The 16546-nt window shown below is 38.1% G+C and overlaps 1 protein-coding gene and 1 long non-coding RNA gene across 6 annotated transcripts in view; both read right to left on the reverse strand.

Annotated features, from left to right (window-relative positions):
- alk (ALK receptor tyrosine kinase) overlaps positions 1–16546 on the reverse strand; it is a 489366-nt gene that overhangs the window by 222994 nt on the left and 249826 nt on the right. The gene's annotated exons all lie outside the window — the stretch shown is intronic.
- LOC145422431 (uncharacterized) lies at positions 9672–11199 on the reverse strand. Its single transcript, XR_013903717.1, has 2 exons — positions 11053–11199; positions 9672–10729 (listed from the first exon to the last, which is right to left on the reverse strand). It is a non-coding gene; the product is annotated as an uncharacterized LOC145422431 (long non-coding RNA).

Here is a 16546-nt window from a genome sequence, read left to right on the forward strand (position 1 = left end):
TATTTAGAACAAATACAAATACATCACAGTAAGACTGATACTGCGATACCGATCTTTGGTCTTCAAAGTTTTATGGAGCTTTTTTTCTGTAATGCGGGACTTTTTTGAAGGATTTAATTTATTTCCACATTATGTTTATGAAATGTGCAGAAATAATAATCTGTGAAACAAAATAACACAGTGCTGTCTTTACAGTTTGCTTAACAAATGTTATACATACACTGTGCAAAAGTCTTGAATCTTCTTTATTTTTTGCTTCCAAGGATCCATACTTTTTCAGGGTTTTTCTTAATGACTGATTCACACTGACCTATGAATCATTCAAGCATAAAAAGGGATCTAACTCAAGGGATGAACCAATTTTACATCTACACATTACAGAAAACCTAACAAAAAAACTATTTTAAGTCACTTTATTAGTGGTTTGGTAACAACAAGGTGATTCCCAAAGAAATATTAGTTGGAAACTCAGCATGTTGTACAATGTGTTCCTATAATAATTGAGGAAAATGGATGAGTGGAGGTCGAAAAAGGCCTAAAAACAATTTACAACAGATAACGGTATCTGAAAGTCATATTCTTAAGAAATAGGAAAGAAATCACGCAAAGAACTGACAGGACCTGAGAGATGCATCTGATCCTTCAACTGATCTATCTAATGTTCACTGAAGACTCATCAGAAATGATTCTCAGTGGAAGGGTGGCTGTCAAGAAATCACTCTTAAGGAGGTATGCCACATTACACAAGAACAGGACTGGGAAAAAACAGAGATTATGGACTGATGAAGCCAAATCTGAAATTCGCAGCACAATAGCCATCTTTAAAACAGAGTGGAGGCTCTGTCATGGTTTGGAGCTGCATTTTTATGTATTACAAACATAAAAAAGCCACCTTGCGATAGTATCTGGAAAGCATCTGACTGACAACTGCTTCATTTCTTATGTACGATAACGATCCCAAGCACATTGCCAATGTAATAATAGCATACCTGGACAATGTGACGGTCAAGAAAGCTCGTCAAAGAGTTCAGGTTCAGGTGGTCATGTCAAATAGTGTCACTGGAATTATACAAACTTTGTGTTTGCCTTATAAACAGTATTTCCATGTATGTTTGCATATTTTTAATAAATCAGTGCATCTATTTGAAATTTAACTAACAAAGAAAAAATAAACGTGACATGTTTTAGGATTTTTCCACAGTACTGTATGTAGTCACGTTGTGATACATGAAAAAAATGTTTTTTGAGTAACTTGTTTTGTGTTTCTTTACATGTTTTACTTTTGCCGGTGGATGTAAATGCAAATCTGGACGAAACTGTGAATATTTGTCATTATCAAAAGCAGATTATGACAGATGCTCAAAATGAGCAACCAAAAAAAATGTTGTTCAATGGTTTCATGTATTGGCGTTAGAATCCCAAATACAAACATGTAGTCATGTTTTTCTGTGCATTTGTGTGTGTGTAAGCTTGGCAGGGGGAGTCGGAATGTTCACACTCCCTGTCACTGTGGACCGTGGTCTGTTCCACCCAGATTAGCTGTGATCTTAACGAATCCTGTCTGATCCATGCTGCCGTGGTCTCTAAACACGCTCTCATCAGGTTTTTAGAACCAATGCGAAGGATTGCATTGACAGCAGCTGACACAATCCTGATGAATAATGTAACACAGTTCACGAAAAAACATTAACACAGTATAATCTTTAGAAAACAAAATGCATAAGAGCCATCCCTGTAAGAGTTTGTTGTTCCTGGTAGTAAAATTACTACCAGTGTTATTGAAAATCCACATAATTTTATTTAGTTTTAAATCTGAATTTTGTACTGACAATGCATCTATCCTGGGTCTCAATCAGAGCAGTATAAAAAATAAATAAAACCTCCTAGTCAAAATTAATTAATTGAAAAAGTTGTAATGTTAAAGAACTCAGCTGACAAGAATTGACAGTTTATATGGATCTAATTTAGGTTTCTGTTATTAAACACACTTTGAGTTCATGATTTCATTTATTAAGTTATTAAAAAGGTTATCCAAGCTTACATGACCCTATGTGAAAAAGTAATTGCCCCTTAAACCTAGTAAGTGGTTGCACTAACCCTGGTAACAAGAACTGCGATGTGAAAGACAATGAGTCTTTCACATCGCTGTGGAGTCATTATGGCCCTCTCTTCTTTAAAGAACTGTTTTATTTCAGCCAAATTGCAAGTTTTTTTCAAACATGACTGGCCTGTTTAAGATTTTTTCAAAGTATCTTAACACAATTTAAAACCTAGATTTAAACTGACTAGGCCACTTCAAAAACTTATTTGTTTTGAGCCATTCAGAAGTGGACTAGCTGGTGCATTTTGGGTCATTGCCTTGTTGGATAAACTAATTTTGCTTTTCAGGCATGAACAGATAACTGGACTTTCTCTGGAGCAGAATTCATGCTTCCCTATCATCAGTGTTGGGGAGTAACGGAATACATGTACCGCCGTTACGTATTTAAAATACAAAATATGAGTAACTGTATTCCGTTACAGTTACCGTTTAAAAAGGTGGTATTCAGAATACAGTTACTTTGTTGAAATAAATGGATTACACTGCTGTACTTTCCCGTTTCATTTTGTCGCAGGTCAGGACTGTTTGGGTTTTGTTTGACAGCTACGTTCTGTTGTTCCAGGCGGAAGCGTTACGGTTGCCATGGTTACAGGGCGACGCTCTCTCTCTCTCTCTGCGACTGTGTGTTTCCTGGGTGAGAGAGCGCCTTTTCGTTGTTGTTGTTGTTGTGCTAAGCTAACAGGCAGAATGCTACAAGCATAGCTCTAAAGAATGTAGCATCATGGGCAGTGTAGTCCGTGTTGCTGGGAGAATGGACTGCCATACACGTTATGGGTCTGTGAGTGCGAGGAGGGAGAAAAAGGGGAGTGGAAAGGTAGGAGTTGTCATCGAGGAAAAACGGGAGCTGGAAGCATGTAAATATAATAATAACCACTTCAGCCAAGAAGAGTGCCTGACGAGCCCAGTTGTAAGTAAGCTATTAAGACTCGACTGTACACCGTGTTCGTGTTTTCCTCCTAAAACAATAAGTTCCGTTGGAGCAGTCTTTCAACGCCTCTCTCTGTCTGTCGCAAGAAAAGTTGACCCACACAACAAAGTAAAGCTATTTTTCGGCTACGAGCCGACAGGGACCCCGCCGTATTAGTCAGAGGTCCCTTTACTACAGTTCGGAGTCGCGGACCTTCAGTAATAGTAATAAATCACACAGCAATAGTACATTCACGTTGTTGTAAAAAGCATGATAATATATTAAGTAATCCAAAGTATTCAGAATACGTTACTGTCATTGAGTAATGTAACGGAATACGTTACAGAATACATTTTGGGGCATGTATTCTGTATTCTGTAATGCAATACATTTTAAAAGTAACCTTCCCAACACTGCCTATCATACCAACATTTGTTTGACTGTTGGTATGATGCTCTTTGTATGAAATGTTGGGTTAGTTAGACGCCAGATATAACAAGACAGAAACCTTCAAAAAGGTTCTACTTTTGTCTCACCAGTCTACAGATCTTGGGGATCATTAACATGTTTCTTAGGTTAATGTGAGATGATCCCATTGATCAGCAGTGGTTTTCTCTTCTTGGTTGGAACTCTCTCACAGATGCCACTGCTGAACCATGAACTCTGACCTTAACTGAGGCAAGTGAGCCCTGCAGTTCTTCAGATTGTATTCTAGGTTCATATGTGACCTCCAGGATGAGCCATTAATGTGCTCTTGGAGTAGTTCTAATAGACTGGCTACCAATGTTCCAAGTTTTCTCCATTTCTGAACACCGATCACCGTAGTTCGCTGGAGCCGCAAAATCTTAGAAATTTATTTTTAACCCTTTCCAGACTCATGAATGTCAATCAAAGCAGTTTCTTTAGATGGAATCATGAAGTGTTGCTTTTTAATATCTTTCAGCTGATTTCACTTTGTCAGGCAGGTTCACTAATCAGTCCTGGGTGTGTCTAGTTAATTCAAGATTTTAGCAGAGGATCGAATTACTTTTTCACACAGAACCAGAAAGGTTTGGATAACTTTTTTTTGAAAACTGAATTTTGTACTTGAGTTGTCTTCTTCTTATAATCAGGTTTGATTGATGATCTGAAACAATTAAGTGTGAGAAATGTGCAAAAACCTAAAAGATCAGAGAGGGTGTAAATACTTGTTCAGGGGACTGTGCTATAAGGTTGTGAGTACAGCAATCTACGGCTGGCCTTCATGTCCTTTCACAAGACCTCCCTTTCAGTTCTGTGTCCTTCAATAGATTTTTCATCCCTGAATGCCTCTGACTGAACTAAATGGCCCATATCCATTTCAGTATCTTCTTTTTTTACTTATTGTGGGAGCCTCCATCTCTGCGTCTGCTGGCTTTTCTCTCGCAGACAAAATGCTGGATAGTTAAATACAATGAAGACGAAGCACCAAGTCTATTGGGGATGTAATCATTATATCAAAGGAACATGATGTTCAAGCATGTTCAAACCAAAACACACATTTCCTTTTTTGTACCAGCATGATTACTGAGCCTGTGGCATTTTCAAATGTGCTTAAGGAAGAACACCAAACATGATTCCAGCAGCCAAGCTACAAATACTGTTTAATAATGGAAAAAATCATTGTACATTTGGATGCAATTTGTGTTTACAACATCACAATCGAGCAACACAGTTTTTATCTTCCATCTGCTTTATATTATAGTGTTTCAGGCTGCTTCACTCACCACTCAAAAAATATAAGAATCATGAAATCACTGTGTGAAGTATCCCTCACTGTTATAACCATTTTGACATAAAGTCACAAAGAAAGTATTTATATGATTTCTTTATCTAAATATCTGATTAATCTCTGCCATTAAATAACATGATTTAATACATCAAAGTAATGTGTATATTACAAGGCTCCCTCTTGCACTAAAAGATAACAACAATGGAAACAAAAAGGCTAAATACTGAATGTTCTTCCTACTGTGGGTTAGGGTTAGCAGGGATTTGTTTCACTGTCAGCTGATATTATTAATCACTTCATGCCACAATCATCGCATCAAATTGGATGATTAAACCATTTGGATCACTTTACTTTTCATTATCAGCTTGGTTGTCTCTCTTTGTCTCCTTTAGAAGTGAGGAAAGAAAATCTGTTAAGACTGCAATTAAAAGCTGACCTGATCAGACCCTACATACTACGGAAACGCGATTGTAATTCTGCTACATTGTGGGGGATTGTTAAGAATCTTATCTTAGTAATAGTACAGGGAAAAGAAGAACTATGAATTTTAATCAATACTAATGAAAAAGAAAGATTTTTGTAATAACAGTGCTGAATGGAAAGAAAGTAAAAACTTCCCTTGAGAATCCCAGTGCAGAAACAGAACAGCGTATAGCAAGCTCATGCCACAGTTTGCAGCTCATCTTCAAAAAAGGCTTGGAAAAAAAGCATTTTTTCTAAATAATTTCCTGTAACACCATCACAGCAGAGTGGCTTAAACAATTAGCAATAACATAGTGGCTCACAGTTCCAGTAAATTAAGGTCAATCATAATTATCATGCAGGAAGATTAAAATCCTTCTGAATTAATGCAGTTAAGTTTCCAGAGATTTTTTTTCAGCTCTTTTCCCTGTTAGTCATGTGATAACCATCAGTAAAACCAGTTAGCCTGACAGTGAGTTGTTTCATTTTCATTGCAGTGGACAAAAAAAAAAAATGGATTTAGTATTTTGGGAGAAAGTGAAAGACATAGTGGCCATGTTTGTATTTACTGATCATGAATAAATGAGAATTGATTCCAAGTTCAATCATCGCTTAGCTAAAGATTCCTGACAGCTAATAAAAAAATAATAGCTTTTGAAATGTGTAATATATGATTTCCTCCCCTTCCTGGAAAGATGCGTGCAGCCTACAAACTGACTGTAAAGCACCCTAAAACTCAACATGTAATAAATGGAGACTAAAATAACTTTACAAGTCCAAAATTAGACAGTCCAGTTTCCTTATTTTAGTTTCATTTTTAAGAGTTTAGTATGAAATTAATAAAACTCTCTCTAAAACTCTCTTCTAGCTAGATACGGTTTATCTAATACTGACAATTTAAAAAAAAAATATATGTATAGTTAGACGGATTGCAGCATGATGGCTGAGTGAGTAGTGAGTGTCAGCCTAGTTTGAATGTAATTATTTGTTTAAAAGGTTTTATTTAGTGTCAGCACTCTATAAAGTGTTTAAACCCCCTATTTAAAGCTATTGAGGAAAGCAAAGGATTACATATCCACAGATGAATGCTTTAACCCTGAAGTGCAGCAAAAGACAAAAAGCCCATGAGCCTTGGCTCAATCACAGCCACAGGCAATGGAGCCCTGTTGTCTTCCATACAGTAGAAAAAGCGTTCAAAGTACAGAAAATTAGAAATGGATTGTGAAACTTGCACAGCACAGAGGCTGCAAGGGAGACCATACTGAGAGTGGACAAGTGTTAGAGCTGGAGTTCCCTTCAAAATGTAACCTTCCACTAGTGCTGAAATGCCAGTGGCATCTTTCTTCCAGGGTTTCCTGTAATCATTGTACAGAGGGGTGCAGGTTAGTGTGATTAGCAGCACACATTTACAGTCAGTACAGTGTACAGAGTACCACTGTGCTCCAGTTGGGAACCTTGGTTTGAGGTATAGATCATTAGAGCTCTGCAGTAAAATAGGCACAGTTTACAATATAGTGCAGTGGCCTAATATTCGATCGTTCACTTGAAGCCTTAAATATTTGCTGCTACCAAATACAACCAAATTTCGGAGCCCCACCCAAAACAATGATATTCAAAATAGTACCTTTAACCCTGCTCCAGATATTCTATATCCAAATATTTTACTACTTATTTATGTTACTATACAAACATCAATTGCTGGATTCGTTTATCATCTATTAGCGTAATTTTGAGGCACTTGAGTAATGCCATCTTGTACGGCTTTTACTTGGTGGTAAGAGGAATTATGTTTTACTTTTACTGCACTGTCATAGCCATGACCTAAAGCTCTCTTTTTAATACATTCTATTTCCCTGCATTGTAAGCATTAAAGTACAGTGATTGTGTGGTTCAACCTACACCTCAATACTGCACCTGAGTACCTCCTGTTTCTAGACAGAGGGAGCTCAAGGTGCTCCTGTTGCTGTGTTAACACTAAGCCTTTTGTATTGATGTGGGGTATGATTACATTAGAATCTTCTTTCTCCACCTCTCTAATGTGTTTGTCAAGCTTGTGAAGCATCAGAAACATGGCCTTGTTCGAAAATCTCAAGAGAGGGAAAGGCACTCAGTCATGAGGTGGCAAGCTCGTCTATGATGTATCGAACTACAGTGTCCTTAGACCATTTTACTGTCACTACTGACTGGCAAAGAACAGGGTCATCTCTTTCAATTTTTTTTCCATGAGTTTATTTCAGAGTTTCATATTTCAGAATAACGTATCAACTCTGTTTGACCAATCTCCCCTTACAGCCTTTAGATCCTTAGAAGTTTAGTTCTGAGCACTTGTTTGTGAGTATTTGCAATTTCACCACTGACCTCAAACTTGGGCAACATCTGTGTAAAACTCCTCAGACACTAATGTCAAAGATCATCACTAGTGATAAGAACAGTGGAAAAGGCCACAGCACCTAAGCCCTAAGGCATGCATCAGGTCAGGACTGTGGCCAGTAGCAAGCTCATCCTTTTTTGACATTCATAGGACTGCGAACAGTAAATACTATCAACTCCGTTTGACTGGAATGTCCTGAGGCATCATAGGAGGAACACTTGGTGCAAAGGATATTAACTATGGCTTGTGCCAGCTTTGCATTGTGTGTCTTTTTCACAGGACACCGAAAAGGCAGTAGACACCAATATAACCATTGCTTACCACTGCATGTCCTACTTGCTAGATTTGGCTCCCTGCAACCTGCATCACTTTGCCTTTAAGCAGCAGAACAAGACTTGCAGATCCAAAAGTAGCAAGAGAGACGAGAGAGGCTTTTCAAGGCAAATTGTGAACACCTTCTATCTTCTATATAAGCAACATTAACTGAAAATACACCATGGTCAAATAAACCAGAAGGCTCCTTTAAAGAATGCGGCATGTGCTTTAAATCATCGGTTGAGTATGTAAATTAACAAGGTTTTGCTGCAGGTGGGATTATTATAACTTCTAAGAGACTGATCAATGAACACAGAAAAACTAGAGAACTTATCAAGCTCGACTTCAGTATACTTTACAAATAGTGTTCCTCTGAGCTTGTGACTGCAGAGAATGGCCTGCGGGAGTTCTCGCATGTTATCGCGATAACAGCGTATGTCCCCCCCCTCGGCCAACGCGGATGCAGCCTGTGACTCTCTCCACTCTGTGGTCAGCAGACTGCGCAAACAAACACAATCACCGAGAGCCCTTCTCATAATATCAGGGGACTTCAATCATGCCTCACTGGACTCCACACTGCCCACCTTCACCCAGTATGTGACCTGCCCAACCAGAGTCAATAAAACACTGGACTTACTGTATGCCAATGCAGAAGAGGCATACAGTTCATCACCTCTCCCTCCCCTGGGCAGATCTGATCACAACCTGGTGCACCTTGTCCCTGTGTATGAGCCCTTAGTGCGCAGGGAGCCACCAGCCACCCGCACAGTACAGAGATGGTCAGAGGAGAGCGAGGAGGCTCTTAAGGATTGTTTTGAGTCGACTGTGTGGGAGGTGATTTGTGATGACCACGGTGAGGACATCGACAGCCTTACTACATGCATTACTGACTATATAAACTTCTGTGTGGATAACACTGTACCTACCAGGACTGTACGGTGTTTCTCCAACAACAAACCTTGGATTACCCCAGAAATTAAAACCGTCCTCAAGCAGAAGAGGAGGGCCTTCAAATCCAGAGACAAAGAGGAGTTGAAAAGGGTGCAGAGAGAGCTGAGGGGACTGATGAGGAATGGGAAGGAGAGCTACAGGCAGAAGATGGAGAACCAGCTTCAACAAAACAACGTTGGTGAAGTCTGGAGAGGCCTCAGAACCATCTCGGGCCACAAACAGCAGAACTCTCTGCCTGGGAGGGATGTGAGATGGGCAAATGAACTGAATCATTTCTTCAACAGATTTGAGTTGTATATAGTATTTGTATTCTATTTTTATCTTATTGTATATTTATTTTATTTTATTCTACTGTATATAGTATTTTATTTTATTCTATTCTGTACAGTTGTGTACTGTATTTATTCTTATTGTATTTATTCTTATTGTATTCTAATTTTTGCCTCATAACTTTTGCACTGTCCACTTCCTGCTGTGACAAAACAAATTTCCCACGTGTGGGACTAATAAAGGTTATCTTATCTTATCTTATCTTATCTTAACACAAACAATGCGTCATAGTTTGCTTTGATTTAGGTGTTTAATACATAATCTGCAGAGGAGCTCAGAGGCTGGAAAAGCTGTCTCTAAGTAGCATTTGACTTTTTCTAGCGAAGTTGATGACAGTAAATAACAAACCAGTGAAGTATAACAAATGAGATGAGTTTCTGTAGGGGAGAGCGGGGTAAGTTGTCACACTCTTCACACTGACTAACTTTTACTGAGCACCATACATCACAACGTAATAAATGTTTCACCAAATGAAAGACGGAAGTCTCGGGCACATATGATGTATTGATTACATTTTCATATCTTATCTCATTACGGAGTTGTAGACTGTTGAAAGGAGAATGTGCACTTGTGACAATTTGCCCCATCGGCAGGTAAGTTGTCACACTAGATTATCTTAAAATATGAACACAAATACTTAATTATGATTATTGATTTTAATTGTTAAATTCAAACCAAAACTGGAAATTTGAACAATTATGCCAAGAGAATTTGGAAAAAAACAATTATTTCAATCCAATACACATTTTAATCAAAACATTAAGTAGAAAGAAAACTTTAGTTTGAACTTTAAACTCAAATGTTCTCTGGCTTGCACATAAATCCATCATAACTGAATGGAATGCTGCAAATAACTTGCTTTACTTAACATGTTTATACTCTGAACAAAACAGATGCCTTATTTCTGATTAATCAGACTCAACTTCATAGTCACAATTCTGGCACACATAAATTGCCTGGCCTGAGGTGCAAGCATCATGGGCCCATTTGTTGCATTTTACGCATTTTACCCAGGTCTCTTTTGGACGACTGTTTGAAAATGGCTCCACACAGACAAGGCAGAAGCACTCTTCATCATCTGATGATGACTCTTGAATTATTTTTCTTCTTTTAGCTGCGTTGTTCTTCATAGGTCCAGATGTTTTCCCCCCTTGCGTCCCTCTCTTTTGAAACAGCTTTTTGCTAGATTCAGCCTTATTCTTTTCTTTTTCTAGTTGCTGCTTCACTGGCGTGTCGGTTAGAATTGCTGATTTGCGTCGTTTTCTTCCTTTGCTGGATGGTTTTCGGCGGCCAGCTTTTGGATATGGCTGGATGTCCTCTGGAGTTGGTAGTCCGCTGTCAGTAATTGCAGTGCGGTAATTTATGTCAAAATCCTTTGCTGTACTTGTGATTGATTTGTTCTGCATCTTTACCTGCCTGACTGCCTTTAACATAATGTCAGGTGGTGTTCTGCCACGCTCTGTCTTTCGTTGATAATTTCGAACCATCTTACTTTCTTCCTTCCTTCCTTAATTCCTGCCTCTCCTTCCTTTCTTCAAAAACCTTATTACAAATACAAATGAATTACAATATCACAATTTTTTGGAGCATTTATTTGTACTGGGGCAAGTTGTCACATGTGACGACTTGCCCCAAAGTTAATGAGACAACTTGCCCCAAACTGACATTTATGCTAATTTTGGCTAAATGTCAGGGTTAGCTCAACATAGCACATCAGCTGAAGTATCAAAAGACACGTTAATGTCTCCTCTATTTTGTGTAAAATAATAATCTGTAACATCTATACCTAACAAAGTTGTACTGAAGAAAATTTAAAGTGATTTATTTTTCCTTTTAGGTCAAAAAAATAAAAAAGATGTGCTCACCTCAGATTAGAGCAGTCTTGACCACATGTGAACAGGAGGTTGACTATAGAAGAAGAAGTCACACAAAGTGGCTATTTCATTTTTGAGATAGAGCCTCTAGTGTTGGAGTTATGAACAGTGTGACAACTTACCCGTGTGACAACTTACCCCGCTCTCCCCTACACATACACAAACAAAGGCGCATGCACACAAACTCATGATTTTAATTAATTCAACCATGACAAAGTAATTCGTCAGAGGAGGGAAGCACAGTTTTAATGCATTTTTAAAGTCAAGAGTTGTTCTTTTGTCTGTTAACTAATTTTAATCCCCTCTTTGCTTAGGCTAACACAAACAAGTAAAAAAAGAAATCCATTATAACGGTGACTCTGATTCACACAAATATAATACCTTTTAAAAACAAGCAAGAAATACTAACTGAAGAATCAAATAAAGAAACTAATCATTGTACACTAGGAAATTAAAATCATTATGAGTTGCAGTTCATAGTCTGTGGAGCCAGAAAGGGCCATATTTAGCTGAGCGGGTTGAGTGCTAAGTAGTTAAAAAATGAATAGCATACAAACAAAATGCTGCTGTGCAATTTTACTCATCTAAACTGGAGCACAGTGCAACTGACCACACAGCAACCATTTGTCAGATAATTCCTGAAAACAAAAATCCTCCAAAAGACTTTGTGACCCCAATTAGATGAGATAAGACATTAGGTCTTAATCTCAGAGGCAGCTGCTTCAACCTGTTTTGCCAACCACCTGTTAGTCACAAGAATCCTAATTATAAAAATTATAAGTTAGTATAAAAGACCATCCAACTGCAGTTGTTGGTGGTGAGGGTGGTTATTTCTCAAAGAAACCTGGCTGTAACCGTATCTATTTTGATCTTTTAACAAGGGTGTGTATGGGTGTTAATTTTGTTAATGACAAAAATGTTTGAAATGTTAAAACTGGAGCCCTTTAAACAACAGATTTTTTTTATATTATTATTAAAACAATTACTTTCTGCCCGGCTGGTGTCACAAAGGCATTCGTTATGCTGAAACTGATAGTACAATGTTTAATTATTCCGTCTATGGGTCACTTCACCAGCACATTTATTTCTTCGCTTCTGGACTGATTCTTATATGTGATAAACTCAACAGTAGTCAAAATCATTTTCTTTCATTTTTCCAGTCTTTGCATTTAATCTTACCTTCTTTACAAGCTTGATCACTTATAAAATCTGCTCTTAGTTTTGAAACATTTGTCTGTGGGGCTGTTATCTGTCTTCCCCTGCATTCCTTATCAGTGGTGTTATTACACTGTTTTCTGCACCGCGAAGGGAAAGAGAAAAGTCAGTGAATTCAAACAGTTTCAAATCACACTGCCGTGCTGCCTAAAAACAGACCATAATTTATCGGCACATTCAGTATGTGAAAAAACAAAACAAAAAAACCTTTGGACCAGATTGTAATATCATGAAACGATGACATCCAAACAAGGCAGCATCTTTTCTTCTTTTCCCGTTTTTCTATATACAGTTTGTGACACACAAGTAGAGATAGTGAATTTTCACTCTAGTTTATAATTTTTTTTTTAAAGCTTTATTGCGATTTTTAGAGTAAGACGAGTGCAACATTTTGCTGTTGAAGATAGTAAACCAGGGATGAATAAGCTAGGCCAAGGGGTAACATTTGTCACTGAGCTTATGTGTCTTAATCTTTGCTTCGAAATGAGAAGGGAAAATATGTGAAAAGCACGAGACCTGCAAGCAAGTTTGGAAACGTAGAAAGGTCTCTGATGTGAAATGCTTCAAAAGAAACAGCAGGAGAACTAGAGCAAAGTTAGAACACTGTTCAGCGAGACACCTGTGAAGCCTTCGGGGAGTCACCATCAAGAAAGCTCAATTAATCAAAGGTAATACAGCTGCGGTGCAGGTGGAAGACTAAATTAATTCTGGCAATAACCCTACAGCCATCTAACACCCCAACATGATTTCAGCACAGACCTCCAGGAAGTTTTCTCATCTGCTGCTCACACAGTTTACCTCAACAGTATAAACTGGCAAAGCTCTAGTGCACATTTTATGTAAGTCCAGGTAATTCAATGGATGAATGAGAGACTGAGCCAGCTTTCCCCGTGTTCAGGTCAGGATCAATAAGCAGACTGATTGAGTAAGCGCAGATATCTTGGCAGCAGGCAGGATATGGGTATGGGATTGAGTATGGAAGACATCGGCCTTCAAGAAACCAATCAATCTGACTTTTAAGAATCGATGATCCACTCAATGGTAAATGAGGAGCATCTGCCAGTTAAAATAAGTAAGCCTAATATCATAGAACCTCTCTGACTTTATAGCAAATAAATAGAGGACTTACTGATTTAACGGGGCTCTGATTTTTACTTCTACTGGAAAAATGGGGGGTTCTCTAATGCTCATTAAACATGCTACCATTAATCACAGTGTTCTGAATGTTGTGGTATTAAAATAACTGCCGCCAATGTACTGACTTAACGGTCAAAGCAACCATATTATCACAAGTTTATAATGCGTATCACAAGGGGCAGTAAAGATAGATTGGCTGGATAATTTGAGGCTTCTGGTCCCTTAAGGCATTTATAATAAGAATCACAGGAGACAGGCTCAGTTACAAAACAACATACCTATAAATACGTACACAACACAACACACGTCAGGATGTCAGCCACACAACATAAGTATGCTAATTGGATAGTCCATGGACTGTATCCTAATTACATAAAAATGAATGCTGAGATAATGAGACTTTTTTTTTGTCTTTGAAAGGTACGCTGTACTTGTAATTGCTTTCTTGTGTTTTATTTGTCTTTTAACTGTAGTTCATTAAACGTGCAGGAGTGAAAGAATAGAGAATGGCAGCATCTTCTTAGCTTATGCAGGTAATTATTATCCAGGGAGATAGTTTGCCAGGAGTGCCAGCCTATGATTAAGTGAGGAACTGATGAAGTCAACAGAAGTCAACAAAGAGTGCATGAATGTTTCAACGTTTAAGGTTTCTTTTCCTTTTTCTGCCTCACAGTACTAACACGTAATAAGGCCTATTACTCTACGAATTGTTTTGCAAAAAATATCAGCTTCCCACATGGCAGCCAAGCAATTTTAAAGCCATGAAGAGGTGATGAGGTAATTTTGATGTTATAGTGGGCCAAGGTAATTAACTTGGCCAGAGCAAGAATATTCTATTGAAACAACATGTCAAGGAAAAAAATTGGTGAGCTTAATCTAGCACCGATACACTCTGTTGACCTTGCTTTTATAGAGCAGGGCAGTTCATTATAGAAGCAGGGTCGAAGGTGGGTCATTTGCTGCCATATTGACAATGACTGGAACGATTGTTGGGTTGGACATATTTGAACGTAAAGATAGAAGGGAAACGGCATACTCAGTGAACCAGGACTTCAAGGTTAACACTTAAAAAGTGGTATTTCAATGCCTCTCTGGGCTTGATGACGCAGTAAATTCTAGGTCCATAAAAGCCCTCAAGGTGTACTCATTGATGAAAACAGAAACACAACCTTGTCTAATCTTTAGCAGCTCATTAGCAGTGAGTTATCAAATAGAAAAACATGGTGGTTAAAAATGAAGCAGGCAGAAAGGACTGGAGGGGCTGGGAGGAAGACCTCTCTCCAACTTAACAGAGTTCTCTAGCCAATCCTAAGGACTGTGACATCACGGCAAAGTGGAAAAACAAAATACAGACATATAATGACAATACAAACGAAACTTCTTTCAGCTGCTTCCATTTTCGCAGCAGATGGCTCCACATCTTTGATTTGGGAGATTCCCATTTTGCACTCACATACAGAGCCAGTATCTCACACTTATTGTATGTTTCATTGTGTTTACCCTCCTATATCCAAAAAAGCCTTCTACATTTCACACATTGCCTTTCTTGTTTTGCTCAGTTAGCCATCTAGCCTGTACTCCTGAGCACAATGAGTACTGAACAACTGAACCAACAGCACAGTCCTGCCTGTACCTCACAGCTGATAGTGTTTTCACACTTGGATCTTCATGCTGTAATCATCTCTCTCCAAATTTAGACCAGCATGTCTATTATGTTTGGTATGTTTATACCAAACGATCCAGATTCAGTTATTAGGCAGTGAAAGCTACCTGTACAAAACCCTGGAAGTGTACTACTGCTAAAGATAAAACATCCATTATTCAACATTCTGCCGTTTATCACACTTTAAAGTGGTTTTCTACTGTTCCAGTCACCTTAGAAAATTGTATTTAAATCTTAAAACATGCATCTGCTTTCGTGACAGGTGAGGTGTGAATACAGAGAAGAGTGTTGAGTGTCTTCGTTATCTCATATCAAATACAAAAGAAGCATTAACACACATTAACTCTCTCTCTGTATATATACACACACTGTCTGACTCTCCCTTTCACTTTATACATTTATAAATAAGAAAAGGTAATCTGCTCCTTCTGACATTAGCCTGCTACAGTGTGCTTTGTGCTCTTTTTTGACTGCCTATTTATTCTCCATTTATTCATTAATGTTTATGTGCACAACATGAAGCATAGAGTCTAAAGAATAAAGCAAGCTGGGTTCATATATTTCATTTGATGTCACCAAGGTCCCTCTGGAAATGAGTAAGTGGCCTTGTATTGCTTTTAACTTAAACTGTTTATATCTATAGATGCTCTTGGCTCCCCAGGTGTTAGTTGCATTTTAATAGCATGCCCTGATTTTGTGAGATTAGTGGGAGTTTGGAACTTGGAGGGAAAAAAAGCTCTCTTTAATGAAGTTTTTATTAAAATTAATGAATACCATTCCAAAACTAAACTAGATGTCGAAAGATAAAGAGCCATAGAAAGGGAAAAAATGTAGTTTCCTTTCTATGCTCTTGCAAAAATGTCATTTTCCTTAAGTATTTAAAGTTCTTATAGTTACTACCTCAGTTTTGAAATGCAACAATAAACCGTCCACCAGTTTGAGGTGTGTATATTCCAGATGAACTTAAGAGCCAAGAGATTGCCATTGTGTTACGAATCAGAGCACAGGTCAAGATCATTTCCATGGTACTACACAAAACCCAGACACATCCTTTCTGCACTTCTTTGACTTTCAGAAGGCAGGATGTGTCTTTTCATACATGCATTAAAGGAGGGTTTATTAAGAACAGAAGGTCATGGGTCAGAAATGTCAGTGTCTAACAAACAGTATTCCCACTATTGATTTAATCTGCAAACTATGTGATCTAAGTTTCCTGGTCACGTGAACTTTTACTGGCAAGAAAACCGTTAAATTCTTAACACCGAGCTCTTCTTTAATTTTAGATAGAACCACACAAAAGTCTGATAGACCAAGTGTCTCGTCACAGAGGCAGACATTTTTTCATGTGCCCTGGTTTTTGCTATACTTAACAGGTCAAGCTGCAGATGGAGGGGCCAAACCCAAAGCACAGTCTTGCTTCAAATGCCAGGGCTATTACATTTCAGCTACAAAATGGATAAGTAGAACAAA

Source organism: Astatotilapia calliptera, chromosome 19 (genome assembly GCF_964374335.1).
Source record: "Astatotilapia calliptera chromosome 19, fAstCal68.1, whole genome shotgun sequence".
In the NCBI taxonomy this organism is placed as follows: Eukaryota; Metazoa; Chordata; class Actinopteri; order Cichliformes; family Cichlidae; genus Astatotilapia; species Astatotilapia calliptera.